This window comes from Bombina bombina, chromosome 6 (assembly GCF_027579735.1).
Source record: "Bombina bombina isolate aBomBom1 chromosome 6, aBomBom1.pri, whole genome shotgun sequence".
Taxonomy (NCBI): Eukaryota; Metazoa; Chordata; class Amphibia; order Anura; family Bombinatoridae; genus Bombina; species Bombina bombina.
The window spans coordinates 1,023,457,403-1,023,476,380 of record NC_069504.1 but is presented as its reverse complement, the minus strand read 5'-3'; the positions used below and the strand labels follow the sequence as shown (position 1 = coordinate 1,023,476,380).

Sequence of the window (18,978 nt, the reverse complement as noted above, 5' to 3'; positions counted from 1 at the left end):
ACAGAGAACCTTATGAAATAGACCCCGTAGAAGGAGATCACTGCATTCAATAGGCAATACTCTCCTCACATCCCTCTGACATTCACTGCACGCTGAGAGGAAAACCGGGCTCCAACTTGCTGCGGAGCGCATATCAACGTAGAATCTAGCACAAACTTACTTCACCACCTCCCTTGGAGGCAAAGTTTGTAAAACTGATTTGTGGGTGTGGTGAGGGGTGTATTTATAGGCATTTTAAGGTTTGGGAAACTTTGCCCCTCCTGGTAGGAATGTATATCCCATACGTCACTAGCTCATGGACTCTTGTTAATTACATGAAAGAAATTGATAATAGGAGTAAATTAGAAAGGTACTTAAAATTGCATGCTCTATCTGAATCACAAAATAAAAAAATTGGGTTCAGTGTTCCTTTAAATTGCCTGCTCTATCTGAATCATGAAAGTTTAATTTTGACTAGACTATTCCTTTAAAGGGACACTAAATCCTAAAATTTTCTTTCATTATTCAGATAGAGAATACAAATTTAAACAACATTACAATTTACTTCTATTATTTATTTTGCTTTATTTTTTTAAAAATTCTAAGTTGAAGAAAAAGCAGTGCACATGGGTGAGCCAATCACCCCAGGCTTCTATGTGCAGGAACCAATCAGCAGCTACTGAGCCTATCTAGATATGCTTTTCAGCAAAGAATATCAAGATAATAAAACAAATTAGATAAAAGAAGTAAATTAGAAAGTTGTTTAAAAATGCATGATCTTTCGGGAGCTCTGTGTAGCTTGTGGAAGAAGTGACCTTACACTTAGCCATCCTCACATCCCTTGGCAATATCTTGTGCCCGGGAACTATCTTGGATCGAGGCATACCAACCCTTGGCCGCCGAGAAGCATATTAAAGAAGAAAAGGATATTTAACACAGTGACAAGTATTCTACCGCCACGTGGTGTACATGTACAATGGAGACTCTCACTTCTGGTAAATCAGATGCAACCGTCCAAGTATTGGCTGAAATAAAAGCCTTTTTCATGCCCAGGCTAGATCTACTTTTATCCTCCTGCATGAGTCTCTGCACAGCAATAAGAATATCGGAAAAATCCCCCCTGCTGGAGAGAAACACTTCAAATCACCCTGGTCATATCTGGCATACTGCAACTAACGTTCCTGCATCCTATACATATAAGGCAGCGAGCAGTCTACCAGACCTAACTTTTGCGCAACTGAAAGCAGTGACAGAGATGCCAATGATAGCCACGATTCCCTTACATCTGCAGACGCTGAAGCCTGCTGCAGATCCATACTGCAATTCAAATTGGGACTTGCTGTGGTCCTCCTCACCCTCACTGGCTCGTAACCCAGGTGGATTGAGCAGTAAAGGAGGTATTGCCTATTGCATCTACAGCCCCACAAACTGCACTAAGAATACCCATGATCACTGCTTTGTTTTATTTATTACTTCATTCACTGCTGGCTTATCTGAAGAGGGGAGAATCAGTATGAAAACGGAGGAGGTGCCTTTACAATTGAATGAGATGCGTTTACCTACTGGGGTTGGCTGAATTATAACTTACTTGTGTTATCGGTTGCTATTAACCTTTCTACTCCAAAGGATACTTCTTCTATCTCTGGTGGACTTTAATACTGGCATTGTGGGTACATTGGACTAGTAATCTTTATGATACTGAACATATTTGATCTATATTGTTGTGATTTAAATGGTGTTTTTTTTTGTTTTGTTTTTTACTTGTTGCCTCTGCTTTATTGTGATATTTACATGTTCTATTGGTATGAACAGAGACACTACGGGTCAGTTTACTAGCCCACATTAGTTTTCACAAGAAGTGACCCAATATCATGTCAACAACTTCATCAATATAACTTTTGATTGAATCGCCATGATACACGCCATCTTGTATAGAAGCGGGCTTTTCACTCAGTACTCCTATATTATTTCTGGGAGCCCTTGTGCATTATGGCGGCTTGTGTTATCATTTTTAAGGTAGCAGAAACTTTAGTTAGTGCACAAATAATTTACGCTGCAAAACTTTAATTCTAAATCTACCATTCATTATGCTCAGTGTTTGAATACGGTGTGTATAAATGTTTCATTGAAACTTACTTAAATTTCTTTCTTTTTTTTTTTTTATATATATATATATATACCTTTCGCTCTAAATGCCAGCAGATTGCAACCAATTACTATACTTATAATTTAATCTGGGATGACTGCATAAATGTAAGGTGTAGGATCGGTGCAGCAGAGGATGTCACATTTTAGGCAATATACTGGCACTCTTAATATCATACCCCACTTCTACCTGACTGTTACTCTACTCCCAGTATTTTTACTTGTTAGGGGTAAATTCTGATTTTAATATAGGTTACCAGAACGCAATCTTGTCATCTTCCAAATAGATCAATATTTATCCCCTCTGTCATGCTATCATGCTATAATGTTTATTGTTACCTTGGGGTTTCTATCATACTGTTTCCTGCTTGTTTGTGTCTTTTCACAGACCCAAAATAGTAGGCAAAACCCATCTAATATAATGCATACAATTACATTATACCACTCAAATGTTGATAACCTCTAAAACTAGCTACTGGACTAATCTATCACTATACACCATATTATTTTACACTGCGGCTGTCTTGTTTTCCCACTTCTGTGGAATACTACCGTATTACATAAAGCTCTGTGGCAGATATGCTTCTATTGTCGCAATCTGGCTTCAATGTACACTTCAGGCCCATTTATTTTACATCATTGCTGACACAACTGAGTGATTTTTATTTGGGGCTAATGTTTGATACTGAGTATACTAGCTGACATAATGAACTGGCGCTGCCTGACTGTTTATTACTCGTTTTAGACTACCTTGTTAACAATATTGGGGGTGTTCAAGAGAGGCCAGTGAATTAGTCTACCACTATACATATATATCAGCCTTTTAATTTCCTTAAGACATACCATCTTGGTACCTACATATGACAGCATTAATTTATTTCTAAGGCTCCTGGTACCTGTTCGGTTCTATTATGTTCGTGTCTATTTGGTCATTTCTGTTTTTTTGTTGTTGTTTTGTTTGTTTCCCTTTGTCCTTTGTTGATTTTATTTTTGTTTATAGGTGTTTAGTTGTATTAGTTTATAAAATAACAAAACCCCAACATTGAGGTGCATATGCATACAACCTAGATGTCACTCAAATCCGTAGACGATTCTTGCATTTCTTACTATAAATGTGATTATTACATTTTAATGTATCTGAGAATGTATACTGTTACATTTCTTTCTAATGCTTTATCAACTTTGTAATCCTTTAGCACACCCTGCGTAAAGTATTGCAGATGTTTGTTTTACGAATGTACCTTATGTTGGTGATAAATAAAATATTAAAAAAAAAAAAAAATGCATGATCTTTCAAAATCATGAAAGAAAATGTGGGTTTCATGTCCCTTTAAGTACTGAAATGCAATGACAATCCTCACATACTAAACACGTTTAATATATTCATATTATTTATTATTGTTATTTACATATTTATTATCTGTTGCCAAATTTCATAGTGCTGGGTATGAGTAGTGCAGCAATGAAAAAAGGCAATACAATATTTGTCAGTTAAAATGAAGAAGGAGCTTACAGAGCAGAGGTGGTAAGCCTCTTTAAACAGGCGGGCTTTCCAGAAGCACTTGAAGCCATACAGGTGTGAGGATGTCTGATGGAGCGGGATAAAGAGCTCTAAAGACTGTAAGCAGCGTGACAGAAGTCTAGGGAGGGGGGGGAGGGAAGTAGTAATGATAAGAGCAAATAAAGATGTAGCGTAAAGGGACACTCAAGTCAAAATTAAACTTATGATTCAGATAGAGCAGCAATTTTAAACAACTTTACAATTTACTTCCAATAACAAAATTTGCACTCGTTTTAGAATTTACACTTTTTGAGTCACCAGCTCGTACTGAGCATGTGCAAGACACAGACTATACGTATATGCATTTGTGATTGGCTGATGCCTGTCACATGATACAGGAGTGGGACTAGATATAACTGACATTTGTCAGAAAAAAATCTTCAACTCATTTGAAGTTCAGACTAAGGGCTCGATTTACCAAAGCCCTACGGCTGCAAGTTCTCACAAGAACTTGCTCGCCGTAATTTATCAAGCAGCGGTCACCAGACCGCCGCTTCCTTAACCTCTTCACCACCTCTAAGGTGGCAAAATTCAATCTCCGCGGTCGAGTCTGACTGAGTAGATTGACAGCTCCTGCCCGCGCGTGATTGGCTGTGCGCGGGCAGGATTGCACGCGAGCGCTTGTGTGCAATGTTGATTACCTGCGGGTAATTTTGCCCCGCCACAGGCGAGCTGAGGCATACAGGGGCGCGTATACGTTCCCCTGTACGCCTCAGCTTTGATAAATCTAGCCCTAAGTGCCATTGTTTTACTATCACGCATCTGCCGATTATACAAAACTGCTTTATTTACTGGTCCTTTGATGGAAGAGGGCAATCCAGAGAGTATTTGGAGCTAAGTGACGAAATACAGATGGGTGCGTCACTGTTAAGAGCTTTATAGGTTAAGCTCTATATTTAGATTGCAGGGGACGGGAGCTCTGAAAGCCACTTAGACATAGGCTGCAGTTGTCAATACAATATAAGAAAGAGTTGCATCAGTCCAAATGATTTAGCTACTTAGAAATCAACTTTGGTTTTTGATTTGAATATCCCTAATATTTAATGAAATACAATTTACGCGTTTATAGCTTTTAAGAATTGTATATTACTCTTTTAATGAAGTCATACATTTATGGTATTTTTATGTATTTACAAATCTATAGTTGATTATAATCGAATTCTTAGATTATTATACATATATTATATAGTTAAAAGTGAACCAACAGCAGATAAAAAAAAAAAAACTACAAAGATTTCTGAATGCACTTTGATAATGAAGACCACAAATATGTTGATGATATTATTATTATAAGCAAAACATCAAGACTGTGTCTCATTGCTACCATTAAAGGAATTTAGAGACAGTTCTAGCAACAAAATCGGATGATGACAGATGGCGTGCCTTCAACCACTCATGGGAAACCACTAATGTAAACGAATGATTCCGCTAGTAGCGTGCAGCGCATAAAAATATCAAGATCAAAATGTGTTTTGGGGTGTAAAAAAAAAAAAAAAGATTTGCTTACCGGTGGGATTTACAGCTCAGAGCCTTAGGAGAAGTTGTTTTTTTTTATCTGTTAAAGAATGAATAAGAGAAAACAAATTATTATTAGGAAAAAAAATATTACAGTCAGCTAAGGCATTAATAGCCTTGCAAGTAAAGTTGAGGAATGAGAATAACCAAATGTCGTGGTGAACACTTTTCATTTCATCCTAAAATAATTGATTTAGAATTGAATGCCAATAAAATAAATATAAAAGTAATAATTTGTTTCTTTATTGTTAACTTTGGTATTAAAACAGACCATACAATTTAAAACAAACTTTCCAAATTACTTATATTATCAAATTTGCTTCATTCTGTGGGTATCCTTTGTTGAAGAAGCAGCAATGCACTACTTGGAGCTAGCTGAACACATTGGGTGAGCCCATGACAAGTGGCATATATGTACAGCCACTAATCAGCAGATAACTCCAAGCAGTACCCATTGCTGAGTCTACCTAGGTATGATTTTTAACAAAGGATACCAAGAGAATGAAGCAAATTAAATACTAGAAATATATTTAAAAATTAGATTCTCTATCTGAATCATGAATTTTAAAGGGACATTAAACCCAATTTTTTTTCTCTCATTATTCAGATAGAGAATTCAATTTTTAAAAAGGTTTCCAATTGGTATTGGTATTAAAACAGACCATACAATTTAAAACAAACTTTCCAAATTACTTCTATTATCAAATTTGCTTCATTCTTTGGGTATCCTTTGTTGAAGAAGCAGCAATGCACTACTGGGAGCTAGCTGAACACATTGGGTGAGCCCATGACAAGCGGCATATATGTACAGCCACTAATCAGCAGATAACTCCAAGCAGTACCCATTGCTGAGTCTACCTAGGTATGATTTTAACAAAGGATACCAAGAGAATGAAGCAAATTAAATACTAGAAATATATTTAAAAATTAGATTCTCTATCTGAATCATGAATTTTAAAGGGACATTAAACCCAATTTTTTTTCTCTCATTATTCAGATAGAGAATTCAATTTTAAAAAAGGTTTCCAATTGACTTCTATTGCCTCAAGCACTACATGACAGGAAATAGTGCTGCCCTCTAGTGCTCTTTCTAATGTATAACATTGTTGCAAAACTGCCGCCATATAGTGCTGTAGACACGTGCACACTCCTGAGCAAAGGATAGCAAGATAGCAAAAAAAATGTGATAATAGAAGAAAATTGAAAAGTTGTTTAAAATTGTATGTTCTATCTGATTCATGCAAGAAAAAAAATGTGGGTTTTATGTCCCTTTAATTTTACTGCCCCCTTAAATACTACATATAACCGCAGATTGGTTCATTAGTGACATAGCACATACATATTTCCCTCTCATTTTAAATAGCATAAAAAATGGAAAACTTGGTTTTAAATTGTCATTAAAATCTCAGGCTTAAAAAAAGTAGTTTTTTTTAAAGATTGTAGACTAAAAATATAGTATAACTCGACTTGCCAAATATTAAAGCGACATAAATGTAATGTTTTTATTTGTTGCATCTAAAAAGAAGGATCAGTTTTTAGTTCACCATGCATTTGTAAAGCGTGTAGAGTAAGGTTGCCACCTCAGCCATGTTTTCCTGGACACTTATGAGTTACACATGTTGCAGGGTGTGATGTACAGAGGCACAATACATGTTCCGCTCTGCTTACCCTGCAGCATGTGTAACTCATAAGTGTTGAAGAAAAAATGGCTGAGGTAGCAACCCTAATGTAGAGATTCTTTCCTCACACCTCAAGTATGGAACATGCAAGAAAAGGTTAGAAAGAGCACAAAAGAGAATCTCACATTAGACTCCTACGATATGAGGCTAAAAAACATAATTTATGTAAGAACTTACCTGATAAATTCATTTCTTTCATATTAGCAAGAGTCCATGAGCTAGTGACGTATGGGATATACATTCCTACCAGGAGGGGCAAAGTTTCCCAAACCTTAAAATGCCTATAAATACACCCCTCACCACACCCACAATTCAGTTTAACGAATAGCCAAGAAGTGGGGTGATAAGAAAAAAGTGCGAAAGCATATAAAATAAGGAATTGGAATAATTGTGCTTTATACAAAAAAATCATAACCACCACAAAAAAGGGCAGGCCTCATGGACTCTTGCTAATATGAAAGAAATTAATTTATCAGGTAAGTTCTTACATAAATTATGTTTTCTTTCATGTAATTAGCAAGAGTCCATGAGCTAGTGACGTATGGGATAATGACTACCCAAGATGTGGATCTTTCCACACAAGAGTCACTAGAGAGGGAGGGATAAAATAAAGACAGCCAATTCCTGCTGAAAATAATCCACACCCAAAATAAAGTTTAATGAAAAACATAAGCAGAAGATTCAAACTGAAACCGCTGCCTGAAGTACTTTTCTACCAAAAACTGCTTCAGAAGAAGAAAATACAACAAAATGGTAGAATTTGGTAAAAGTATGCAAAGAGGACCAAGTTGCCACTTTGCAAATCTGATCAACCGAAGCTTCATTCCTAAACGCCCAGGAAGTAGAAACTGACCTAGTAGAATGAGCTGTAATCCTATGAGGCGGAGTCTTACCCGACTCAACATAGGCAAGATGAATTAAAGATTTCAACCAAGATGCCAAAGAAATGGCAGAAGTTTTCTGGCCTTTCTAAAACCAGAAAAGATAACAAATAAACTAGAAGTCTTTCGGAAAGACTTAGTAGCTTCAACATAATATTTCAAAGCTCTAATAACATCCAAAGAATGCAACGATTTCGCCTTAGAATTCTTAGGATTAGGACATAATGAAGGAACCACAATGTCTCTACTAATGTTGTTGGAATTCACAACTTAGGTAAAAATTCAAAAGAAGTTCGCAACACCGCCTTATCCTGATGAAAAATCAGAAAAGGAGACTCACAAGAAAGAGCAGATAATTCAGAAACTCTTCTGGCAGAAGAGATGGCCAAAAGGAACAAAACTTTCCAAGAAAGTAATTTAATATCCAATGAATGCATAGGTTCAAATGGAGGAGCTTGAAGAGCCCCCAGAACCAAATTCAAACTCCAAGGAGGAGAAATTGACTTAATGACAGGCTTTATACGAACCAAAGCTTGTACAAAACAATGAATATCAGGAAGAATAGCAATCTGTCTGTGAAAAAGAACAGAAAGAGCAGAGATTTGACCTTTCAAGGAACTTGCGGACAAACCCTTATCTAAACCATCCTGAAGGAACTGTAATATTCTCGGTATTCTAAAAGAATGCCAAGAAAAATGATGAGAAAGACACCAAGAAATATAAGTCTTCCAGACTCTATAATATATCTCTCTGGATACAGATTTACGAGCCTGTAACATAGTATTAATCACAGAGTCAGAGAAACCTCTTTGACCAAGAATCAAGCGTTCAATCTCCATACCTTTAAATTTAAGGATTTCAGATCCTGATGGAAAAAAGGACCTTGAGACAAAAGGTCTGGTCTTAACGGAAGAGTCCACGGTTGGCAAGAGGCCATCCGGACAAGATCCGCATACCAAAACCTGTGAGGCCATGCCGGAGCTACCAGCAGAACAAACGAGCATTCCTTCAGAATCTTGGAGATTACTCTTGGAAGAAGAACTAGAGGCGGAAAGATATAGGCAGGATGATACTTCCAAGGAAGTGATAATGCATCCACTGCCTCCGCCTGAGGATCCCGGGATCTGGACAGATACCTGGGAAGTTTCTTGTTTAGATGAGAAGCCATCAGATCTATTTCTGGAAGTTCCCACATTTGAACAATCTGAAGAAATACCTCTGGGTGAAGAGACCATTCGCCCGGATGCAACGTTTGGCGACTGAGATAATCCGCTTCCAATTGTCCATACCTGGGATATGAACCGCAGAGATTAGACAGGAGCTGGATTCCGCCCAAACCAAAAATCGAGATACTTCTTTCATAGCCAGAGGACTGTGAGTCCCTCCTTGATGATTGATGTATGCCACAGTTGTGACATTGTCTATCTGAAAACAAATGAACAACTCTCTCTTCAGAAGAGGCCAAGACTGAAGAGCTCTGAAAATTGCACGGAGTTCCAAAATATTGATCGGAAATCTCACCTCCTGAGATTCCCAAACCCCTTGTGCCGTCAGATACCCCCACACAGCTCCCCAACCTGTAAGACTTGCATCTGTTGAGATTATAGTCCAGGTCGGAAGAACAAAGAAGCCCCCTGAACTAAACGATGGTGATCTGTCCACCATGTCAGAGAGTGTCGTAAAATCGGTTTAAAGATATTAATTGAGATATCTTTGAGTAATCCCTGCACCATTGGTTCAGCATACAGAGCTGAAGAGGTCGCATGTGAAAACGAGCAAAGGAGATCGCATCTGATGCGGCAGTCCTAAGACCCAACATTTCCATGCATAAGGCTACCAAAGGGAATGATTGTGACTGAAGGTTTTGACAAGCTGATATCAATGTTAAACTTCTCCTGTCTGACAAGGACAGAGTCATAGACACTGAATTTATCTAGAAACCTAAAAAGGTTACCCTTGTCTGAGGAATCAATGAACTGATTGGTAAATTGATCCTCCAACCATGAACTTGAAGAAACAACACAAGTCGATTCGTATGAGATTCTTCGAAAATGAGAAGACTGAGCAAGTACCAAGATATCGTCCAAATAAGGAAATACCAAAACCCTATTCTCTGATTACAGAAAGAAGGGCACCGAGAACCTTTGAAAAAAATTCTTGGAACTGAGGCTAGGCCAAACGGTAGAGCCACAAAACTGGTAATGCTTGTCTAAAAAGAGAATCTCAGACACTAAAAGTGATCTGGATGAATCGGAATATGCAGATACACATCCTGTAAATCTATTGTAGACATATAATGCCCTTGCTAAACAAAAGGCAGGATAGTCCTACAGTAACCATCTTGAATGTTGGTATCCTAACATAACGATTCAATAATGATAGATCCGGAACTGGTCTGAAGGAATTGACCTTCTTTGGTACAATGAAGAGATAAAATAAAACCCCAGCCCCTGTTCCAGAACTGGAACTGGCAAAAATACTCCAGCCAACTCTAGATCTGAAACACATTTCAGAAATGCTGAGCCTTTGCTGTGTTAACTGGGACACAGGAAGAAAAGAATCTCTTAGCAGGAGGCCTTAACTTGAAGCCAATTCTTTACCTTTCTGAAACAATGTTTCTGAAACCAGAGATTAAGAACGGAATTGATCCAAATTTCTTTGAAGAAAACGTAATCTGCCCCATACCAGCTGAGCTGGAATAAGGGCCGCACCTTCATAGGTACTTAGGAGCTGGCTATAGGTTTCTATAAGGCTTGGATATATTCCAAACTGGAAATAGTTTCCAAACTGATACCGCTCCTGAGGATGAAGGATCAGGCTTTTGTTCCTTGTTGTGAGGAAAGGAACGAAAATGATTATTTACCCTGGAAAGAAAGGGAAAGCAAAGTTGACTTAGAAGACATGTCAGCATTCCAAGTTTAATCCATAAAGCTTTTCTAGCTAAAATAGCTAGAGACATATACCTGACATCAACTCTAATGATATCAAAAGATGATATCACCAATAAAATTATTAGCATGTTATAGAATAATAATAATGCTATAAAATTATGATCTGTTACTTGTTGCGCTAAAGCTTCTAACCAAAAAGTTGAAGCTGCAGCAACATCCGCTAAAAATATAGCAGGTCTAAGAAGATTACCTGAACATAAGGAAGCTTTTTTTAGAAAGGATTAAATTTTCCTATCTAAAGGATCCTTAAATTAAGTACTATCTGCCGTAGGAATAGTAGTACATTAGCAGGAGTAGAGACAGCCCCATAACCTTAGGGATTTTTGTCCCAAAAAACTCTAATCTGTCAGATGGCACAGGATATAATTTGCTTAAACGTCTAGAAGGAGTAAATACATTACCCAAATTATTCCATTCCCTGGAAATTACTTCAGAAATAGCATCAGGGAGATAAAACACTTCTGGAATAACTACAGGAGATTTAAAAACCTTATTTAAACGTTTACATTTAGTATCAAGAGGACCAGAATCCTCTATTCTAATGCAAATAACACTTCTTTAAGTAAAGAACGAATAAATTCCATCTTGAACAAATACAAAGATTTATCAGCATCAACCTCTGAGACAGAAACCTCTGAACCAGAAGAACCATTATCAGTATCAGAATGATGATGTTCATTTAAAAATTCATTTGAAAAAAGAGAAGTTTTAAAAGACTTTTATGTATACTAGAAGGAGAAATAACAGACATAGCCTTCTTAATGGATTTAAAAAATCTCTTATGTTATCAGGAACACTCTGAAAATTAGATGTTGACGGAACAGCAACAGGTAATGTAACAGTACTAAAGGAAATTTTATCTGCATTAATAAGTTTGTCATGACATGCAATACAAATAACAGCTGGAGAAACAGATACCAAAAGTTTATAGCAGATACACTTAGCTTGGTAGCTCCAGCACTGTGCAGTGATTTTCCTGAAGTATCTTCTGACTCAGTTGCAACGTGGAACATCTTGCAATATGTAAAAGAAAAAAACAACATATAAAGCAAAATTGATCAAATTCCTTAAATGACAGTTTCAGGAATGGGAAAAAAATGCCAGTGAACAAGCTTCTAGCAACCAGAAGCAATAAATAATGAGACTTAAATAATGTGGAGACAAAAATGACGCCCATATTTTTTAGCGCCAAAAAAGACGCCCACATTATTTGGCGCCTAAATGCTTTTGGCGCCAAAAATGACGCCACATCCGGAACGCCGACATTTTTGACGCAAAAAACGTCAAAAAATGACGCAACTTCCGGCGACACGTATGACGCCGGAAACAGAAAAAAAATTTTGCGCCAAAAAAGTCCGCGCCAAGAATGACGCAATAAAATGAAGCATTTTCTGCCCCCGCGAGCCTAACAGCCCACAGGGAAAAAGTCAAATTTTTTAAGGTAAGAAAAAATGATTGAAACAAATGCATTTATCCCAAATATGAAACTGACTGTCTGAAAAATAAGGAAAGTTGAACATTCTGAGTCAAGGCAAATAAATGTTTGAATACATATATTTAGAACTTTATAAATAAAGTGCCCAACCATAGCTTAGAGTGTCACAGAAAATAAGATTTACTTACCCCAGGACACTCATCTACATGTTTGTAGAAAGCCAAACCAGTACTGAAACGAAAATCAGCAGAGGTAATGGTATATATAAGAGTATATCGTCGATCTGAAAAGGGAGGTAAGAGATGAATCTCTACGACCGATAACAGAGAACCTATGAAATAGACCCTGTAGAAGGAGATCACTGCATTCAAATAGGCAATACTCTCCTCACATCCCTCTGACATTCACTGCACGCTGAGAGGAAAACCGGACTCCAACTTGCTGCGGAGCGCATATCAACGTAGAATCTAGCACAAACTTACTTCACCACCTCCATCGGAGGCAAAGTTTGTAAAACTGAATTGTGGGTGTGGTGAGGGGTGTATTTATAGGCATTTTAAGGTTTGGGAAACTTTGCCCCTCCTGGTAGGAATGTATATCCCATACGTCACTAGCTCATGGACTCTTGCTAATTACATGAAAGAAAGTACCCTCTTTCCAAGTGGCGTTTCTTAACACTTTAGAAAACCTGATAAGGTAAGTGTAGAAAGTTTTTTATATATTGTTTTTGGACTAACCTTACTTGGTCCTGTCTGTAACCTAAATATAGAACTAAAAATATATTTTAAAAGGACCATTACACACTATAGAATTGTATAATCAACAGATACATAACAAAGATACAATGTAAAAGCACTTGGTCTGAAATTCAAATGATTAGTAACATTTTCTGAAATTTCAAAATTAGTGAGTTAATTTTTTGTCCCCGTGAATCATGTGACACCACCGGTCAGCCAATCACAAAATGCATATACTGTATGTATATACCGTGCACTCTTGCACATGCTCAGTAGGAAATAAAGTAGGTGTATAAAAGGATTGTGTGCAATTTGATGATGGAAGTAAATTGGAAAGTTTTTTTAAAACTGCATTTTCAATATGAATTATGAAAGTTTAAATTTTGACTTTAGTGTTCCAGACAGTCAAGTAAAAATTAAACTTTCAAGAATCAGATAGAGCTTGTGATTTTAAACAACTTTAAAATTTACTTCATTCTCTTCGTATCTTTTATTGACTATGGCAGCAGAGTTTTGCAACATAATATAACAAAGTTACAAATGTTGCAAAACATCACAGCCATAGAGTACTAAAGACACGTGCACACTCCTGAGCTCTTATGCGCCTACCTAGTTTTACTCTTTAAAGGGACAGTCTAGGCCAAAATAAACTTTCATGATTCAGATAGAGCATGTAATTTTAAACAATTTTCCAATTTACTTTTAGCAATAATTTTGCTTTGTTCTCTTGGTATTCTTAGTTGAAAGCTTAACCTAGGAGGTTCATATGCTAATTTCTTAGACCTTGAAGCCCACCTCTTTCAGATTGCATTTTAACAGTTTTTCACCACTAGAGGGTGTTAGTTGAGGTATTTCATATAGATAACACTGTGCTCGTGCACAAGAAGTTATCTGGGAGCAGGCACTGATTGGCTAGACTGCAAGTCTGTCGAAAGAACTGAAAAAGGGGCAGTTTGCAGAGGCTTAGATACAAGATAATCACAGAGGTAAAAAGTATATTATTATAACTGTGTTGGTTATGCAAAACTGGGAAATGGGTAATAAAGGGATTATCTATCTTTTAAAACAATAAAAATTCTGGTGTAGACTGTCCCTTTAATAAAAGATACCAAGAAAACAAAGCAAATTTGAAAACGGAAATAAATTGAAAAGTTGTTTAAAATTGCATGCTCTATCTGAATCATGAAATTTTAATTTGGACTATACTGTCCCTTTAAGGGGTCAGTTGCCAATGAAAAACAAACTTGTATAATATAATTATGGTATCAGTAGGCCAGTTGGAAAAGTCTGAAAATTATTTTAGTTAGTTGGAAGAATATTTTTTAAAGGTGCAATATTTGATTCATCATATAGCCAACGATCAGGTACATTGACGGTCATTTAGGTGTTAAGTATAATGTTGCTATGCACTTTTAAGACAAATGTGCTCCCATACGTAAAAATTATGTGTTGAAGAGTTATACCATTCTATTCATTATAGTGTGTAATTTTATCCCTAGCGACCCTTTATGTCAGTGATGGAGAACCTTGGCACTCCAGATGTTTCAGAACTACATTTCCTATGATGCTTAGGCACTCTGAAGTACAGTCGAGCATCATGGGAAATGTAGTTCTGAAACATCTGGAGTGCTGAGGTTCACATAACTGTTCTATGTTCTTGCAAAAATATTATAAATGTGCTCTAGTAATTCAAGATATTAAAGGGACACTAAACCCAAAATGTTTCTTTCATGATTCAGTTGATTTAAGACCCTTATTAGACTTCAGATATAAATGCCCCCTCTACTAATAGCCCTGATGAGACAGCCAATTAATGTGGATGACTGATAACCCAGGGAGATAATCTGACCATGAAAGGATGTGCTCCCATTATATGTGACAAATGTTAAACTGGATCACCATCAAATACATACACACAAAGGGCTGTTTAGCAATGTGATCATATTTGCTTTCATCTCAAGACATGAACACCCTATAACATAGCAGTGAAATTTCTTTCCAGGGTGGGTCTGATATCTTTGTCAAGTGGCAGATTTATAGCTGCTTAAGAAGAAAGTAGCTCAATGATCAGTTTATTAAACAGTATATACAACAGTAGTTAGCATTTATTTTACACAATAATATTAAACTTAACAAAGACCCACCTTGCATATATAAAAAGGGCACTATGTTATCATGCTTATAAACTCCTGCCTCCTGGGATTTCTCAAGCCAACTATATTCTAAGGATTTATTTTGTTCTTGGTTAAGAACATTGTATTCCCTTCATTTTATTATATATTTTCAGTCTCCTGAATTATCATAGTTGATACTTCTCTTTCTTCCTCAGTAATAGTCCAAACGGCAGATCACACACACATACATGCACGTACACACACACACACACATACATGCACGTGCACACACACTCGTACATGCACGTGCATACACACACAGGACTTTCAAACTGGACTAATTTAAAGGGACAGTCAAGTATAAATTAAACTTTCATTATTCAGATAGGACTTTTAATCGACTTTCCAATTTACTTTTATCATCAAATTTGCTTTTTTCTCTTGGTATTCTTAGTTTAAACTAAACATAGGTAGGCTCATATGCTAATTTCTAAGCCTTTGAGGGCTGCCTCTTATCACATGCTTTTTAAATCTCTTTTCAACACAAAGAGACAGAAAGTACACGTGGGCCATATAGATAACACTGTGTTCAGGCACAGGGGGTTATTTAAGATCTAGCACAAAACAATGCTAAATGCAAGACAATAGATAATAAACAGTCACAGTCATGTGATCAGGGGGCTGAAAGAAGGTTCCTAGATGCAAGGTAATCATAGAGGTAAAAAGTATATTAATATAACTGTGTTGGTTATGCAAAACTAGGGAATGGGTAATAAAGGGATTATCTATCTTTTAAAACAATAACAATTCTATGGTTGACTGTCCCTTTAAAGTGACATTGAAAAGCAAAACTTAAATGCTTAAATTAATTAAGCCTTGTGATTTTTTACTTAATTACGCTAGCTTACTAAGGCCTAGTTTCTCTCAAAGTAGTAAATGGAGATAAATTGTGGAAACTGGCGACAAAAACATATAAGTCTATGGAGATTTTTTATGTTAACAATAGTTTTCACACTTTACCACCTGAATGGAAAACTAGGCCTAAGTGTTTAACCCCACAAAGTGACACAATCGGTGAGCGAATCAGTAGTGGGAGTCACAGGTACCTGCCAATCAGCACATGATTACAGTTCTGAAGTTGGACTTTATCTATGTGTTTAAAACTTTTCAAGTTTAAAAGGGACATGAAACCCATTTTTTTCTTTCCTGATTCAGATAGAGCATGTGATTTTAAACAACTGTTCAATTGTCTTCCATTATCTAATTTGTTTTGTTCCCTTGATATTCTTTGTTGAAAAAGATGCCTAGGTAGATACAGGAGCTGCTGATTGGTGGCTGCACATATATGACTCGTATTATTGTCTCACCCAGTGCATTCAGCAAACTCCAGTAGTGCATTGTTGTTTCATCAACAAAGGATACCAAGAGAATAAAGTAAATTATATAATAGAAGTAAATTGGAAAGTTGTTTAAAATTGCATGTTATATCCAAATCATAAAAGAACATTTTGGGCATATAAAAGAGCAGTAGTCAAATACACTCTACAAACATGTTATAGTATAATTACAAAATGTTCTAACTTGAAACTATGCATTTAACCCAACATGTCCCTTTTGTCCTATACCATGACAGGACCGATTTAACATACTTGGTCACACACAGGGGTAGCCTTCTAATATGACATCAAAGCTGAGAAAAAAGGAATAAAAATGATTTTTGAAATTTGCAATGAAACACACAATCAATTTGCAGTGTTACTGTTCATAATGTGTATTTAAAAAAAGGTGTGGGTTTGTTGTAGCATCATTTAGTGACATTGTGACATCTAATTAAAGCATTCAGAAGAAAAGCTGCATAGAACAGTGAACATTTTACTTGTGATTAAAAAATGTATCAAAATAACCTACAATCTTACTGAGCCATATCTTGTGCTGATATCTTTGCATATATTTATTAAAGTTTAAATATTTACACCGTATAAGGTCCTTCATCTGCCGTTTCTGAGCACGAAGAAGACAAAAAGTAAAATAATACCAGATCAGCACATGAATAATTAATGCTTTTAAATAGCAGATTAAGAGAACTGGATTGGAATTCAAGCTTACATAACTGTATTTCTTAAAGGGGCATTAAACACAATATATATATATATATATATATATTTTATTTTTTTCAGATGAAAGAATAAATAATTACAATCGTTTAAAGAGGATACAAGCCACATTGTGAAACATAACAAGCAGGAAAAAAAAGAAACAAAGTTCCCCACCTTCCTCTAGACATGTATGCTGTCACGCTAAAATCAAGCTTTTACTGCATTCCAGTGCTGATGTGTTTGCACGTGTGCAGCATTTCTCCTTTAGATACCTGCAGTGTAGCCTAGGTTTCAAAATGGCGACACCCGTAATTAGAGAAAGGTACATGAAATGTATTAAGCTTTTAATGTCCCTTTAGAATTTTTATTTGTACTGCAGCAACATACTCTCTAAGGGGCCTAATTATCAAGCTCTGAATGGAGCTTGATGTGCCTGTTTTCGCGCGAGCCTTCAGGCTAACTGGAAACAGAAGTTATGAAGCAGCGGTCTAAAGACCGTTGCTCAATAACTTGTCCGCCTGCTCTGAGGCAGCGGAGAAATCAACCCAATCGAATACTATCAGGTTGATTGACATTCCCTGCTATTGCAGGGGGCGGCATTGCACAAGCAGTTCACAAGAACTGCTTGTGTAATAATAAATGCTGACAGCGTGGGGCGTATCTCTGGGCAGCACCTTGAATGGTTGCAATATTGGCAGCTCTGTGTGGATCGCTGATAAATTGCCTGTTATCAGTGAATTGAATGATTATAAACTTATACCATCCTATTATACAGACTCTGCAGCTCAAGCTGATTTGAAAGATATGTTTTTTATTGATATTTCCACCTTAGCAAACCGATCTGGAGCGTTGAGGCCTAGGGCAAACTCTATATAGAGAGGCTCTTAACACCCCCCCCCCGGTAATACTGCAGGCCGGGTAAGCAGTGCATAGACACTGGGAAAAGAAGAAAAGGACGAAACAAAAGAAGGCAGAGACAACTCAACTTCCAATTCCTATAATCTATGTTTGTATATCACCATTCATGGTTTAAGTGGCAGCTCAGAAGGAGGATTGAGGATCTTCTCTACTACCCACGCATCCATTAAAGATGGCGTCGGGAGCTAAGTCACTACTTGAGGCTGTGTCCGCCCTGCTGATCAATCATCATGAACAGATACTACAAGCCTGGTCGGCTGAATGGGGTAGCCTAAGTGCATTCACGAAGCAAATAGGTACCCGACGAATAATTCCAAGAGGCATACCTGTGAAACCTGACAAAGATATGAGTGCCCAGGTCTTTGCTCCAGGTCCACCAACTCCCTTGCCTGAGGTGCAGACTCCAGCTGAGTCAGATCGAGACCGGCACTTGAATGGTACGGAACACAACTTCCCCGCTGTGGACAACTATACAGAAGATTTGCCAGGTGTGAGAGCAGCAAAGATATCTGTACCGGGGGTGCTGCTGGCCGCAACTAAATGGAGGTGCGAGATCGGGTCTGAAGCGGATGCCTTGTTTCCCAGCCCAGGAGTGACCCGCCGCATACTGAAATTCGGAGACAACTGTGTGCTGACCCTGGACTTATGGCAACACAGGGACTTACTGGCAACTACATGTGAGATGGGCCAAACCGGGATGAAGCCTGTGCACCGAGCGGTGAGCATAGCTGGAGAGGTATTTGAGTTGGCGGGGAAGTCCCTTCTGGCATTCTGCAAGCCTGCTCTGATCAGTACGGACCTAAGTTACAGAACTCCAGCTTCCAACCAGCCTGATGGCAACTTGTGACAGCCGTTTGATCCTGGAGGCTTGGTGCGTTCATTAGGACTGGGGTTTGCAGCCGCTGCTTGAGCGACCACATTAGAAAGCCCCAGGTTATGGCATGCGTACTATGTACTAGGTATGTCT

The 18,978-nt window shown here is 37.4% G+C and overlaps 1 protein-coding gene across 3 annotated transcripts in view; it reads right to left on the bottom strand.

The window, feature by feature from the left end:
- The window catches only part of TSPAN9 (tetraspanin 9), a 672,639-nt gene that overhangs the window by 554,690 nt on the left and 98,971 nt on the right, over positions 1-18,978 (bottom strand). For all 3 annotated transcript variants that reach the window (XM_053718751.1, XM_053718752.1, XM_053718753.1), the window contains exon 2: positions 5,193-5,240. The gene's annotated coding sequence lies outside the window, so the exon portion shown is untranslated. The remainder of the gene's footprint in view (positions 1-5,192; positions 5,241-18,978) is intronic.